This window comes from Silene latifolia, chromosome 9, assembly GCF_048544455.1.
Source record: "Silene latifolia isolate original U9 population chromosome 9, ASM4854445v1, whole genome shotgun sequence".
In the NCBI taxonomy this organism is placed as follows: Eukaryota; Viridiplantae; Streptophyta; class Magnoliopsida; order Caryophyllales; family Caryophyllaceae; genus Silene; species Silene latifolia.
The window spans coordinates 161122650-161125236 of NC_133534.1; the positions used below are offsets into that span (position 1 = coordinate 161122650).

General features: G+C 41.7%; 1 non-coding gene across 1 annotated transcript; it reads left to right on the forward strand.

Annotated features, from left to right (window-relative positions):
- The first annotated feature begins 2181 nt into the window (after positions 1 to 2181).
- LOC141603104 (small nucleolar RNA R71) lies at positions 2182 to 2288 on the forward strand. Its single transcript, XR_012524999.1, has one exon. It is a non-coding gene; the product is annotated as a small nucleolar RNA R71 (small nucleolar RNA).
- The last annotated feature ends 299 nt before the right edge of the window (positions 2289 to 2587 follow it).

The window sequence follows — 2587 nt, forward strand, 5'->3', positions numbered from 1 at the left end:
AGAAATATTTACAAGTGGTGGTTTAGGGAGGACTCCACCAAACTCTCATTCTTGATGAGATGTCAAGGGGGCATGTTCAAGGTGTTGTTGATGTTGCTCAACACCTCGAAGAAGTAATTAAAAGCTTGTTCATTGTTGTGGTAGAGGTCCTCAATAGACCGTGGCCCTTGTTGTTGATCATGATCGATGGCATGCCCAATGTAGGGATTAAAGATCCCTTCAAATTCATCGTCCCAAAGACCACAAACTTCATTGAGTTGATCATTGAAAATCTCTTGCTTGGATGGAGACAACTCTCCCAATTTCTTCTCTTGGCCAATGAGGCCATCATCTTCTTCCTTGGTTGATTTTGATGAGCTTTGTGGGCTCTCCTTTTCACAATTCACTTGCTCTTTGAATGGAGCATCTTCAACTTTCTTCTTCCATTGGAGTTCCGATTTCTTCTTTTCATCTTTTCGGCTATAGTGATCAATCATGAAACATGGCTCATGCAAACGAGGAGCTCTCATGGTCTTGTCAAGATTAAAAGTTATGCTTTCATCTCCCACTTCTAGAGTGAGCTCTCCATGTTTCACATCAATCACCGCACCCGCGGTGTGTAGGAAAGGTCTTCCTAAGATGATTGGAATGTTGGAATCTTCCTCCATATCAACTATGACAAAGTCCACCGGGATGAAAAACTTCCCAATTCGCACGGGGACATCTTCCCATATCCCTAGCGGTGTCTTCGTCGATCTATCGGCCATTTGAAGAGTGATATTAGTACATTTAAGCTCTCCCATTCCCAACCTTTTACTTACCGAGTACGGCATGACACTCACACTAGCCCCTAGATCACATAAGGCTTTGTTGATCGTTGTGTCGCCAATGGTACACGGTATTGAGAAGCTTCCCGGATCTTTTAACTTTGGAGGTGAACTCCCTTGAAGAATTGCACTACTCACCTTAGTGAAGGCGATAGTCTCAAGTTTCCGGATTGACTTCTTCTTTGTGAGGATATCTTTCATGTACTTTGCATAGGCCGGAACGTGATTGATTAGTTCCGTGAAAGGAATTGAGACTTCTAAGTTCTTCACAATTTCCATGAACTTTCCAAGTTGATCATCAAATTTAGGCTTGGCTTGACGACTTGGAAAAGGAAGTCTAATCACAATGGGCTCCTTTTCTTTGGCTTTGTCTTCATTTTTCTTTAAACTTTCTTCTTTTGATGATTCCCCTTCTTTGGGACTTTGCACAACAACTTCATTCTCACTAGCTCTCACAACTTCATCCTTAACTTGCTTCTTCGGTGCTTCATATCTTGTACCACTTCTCAAGTGAATGGCACTAACCGTTTCATGTCTAGGGGGATTACCTTGAGGTGGTAATTGCCCCTTTTGTCTTTGTGAGTTTGAAGATGCTAGTTGGGTCAATTGTGTTTCCAACATCTTGGTGTGAGCTAGAATGTTGTTGATGGTGGTGTCTTTTGCTTGGCTATCTTTTTGCATTTGAGTGAAAAATTCTTGTTGATTCTTTTGCATTTGAAGGACCGCTTTTTGGACATCAAAACTTTGGTCATTGTGGTGATTGTATGGATTTTGATTTTGGTAGCCTTGGTTTTGATTGAAAAAGGGTCTTTGATTTTGATTTCTCATGGGTGGTGGAGTGTATGTTGTTTGAGGGTTTTGGACATTTTGGCTTTTGTATGAGAGATTTGGATGGAACTTGGTGTTTTCATTGTAAAAATTTGAATAAGGGGTACCACTTTTGTAAGCTTGGAAAGCATTGACTTGCTCGGTTGTTCCCCTACATTCACTTGAGTCATGACCCAAGGTTCCACAATTCTCACATATCCCGCTTGGGATTGATGAGGATGCCGTCATGGCATTGACATGATGCTTTGATGATTTTGAGCTTTCCTCAAGTCTAGCCATAGCTTGTTCAAACTTCAAGTTGATTGTGTCAATGTGAGCACTAAGTTGAGCACCCAATTGAGTCACGGTGTCCACTTCATACTTTCCTCCTCTAGTAGCCTTTCGAGGCCTACTATATTGCGAATTATGGACCGCCATTTCCTCAATCTTGTTTCATGTTTGATTGTCATCAACTTCGGTGAACATTCCATTTGATCCCATATTGAGAACGTTCCTTGAATCTTCATATAAACCATTCCAAAATTGTTGCACTAAAAACCATTCGCTAAGTCCATGGTGAGGACATGAGCGACAAATACCTTTGAACCGCTCCCAAGCTTCGTACAAAGATTCTTCATCCCTTTGCTTAAAACCCGTAATTTGAGCTCTTAGCATATTAGTCTTTTCCGGTGGGTAGAAATTTTTGTAGAAAGCTAGAGCTAGCTTCTTCCAAGAATCTATTCCAAGGGTGGCCTTATCAAGGCCCTTCAACCATTGCTTTGCGGTGCCGATTAACGAAAAAGGAAATAAGACCCATCTTATTTGGTCTTGAGTCACGCCCGTTTGAGAGATAGCTTCACAATAATCACAAAATGTTTCCATATGAGAATGAGGGTCCTCACTAGGCATTCCCCCGAATTGGCTCCTCTCAACTAGTTGGATGAAGGCGGACTTGGCAATAAAGTTTCCGGTGA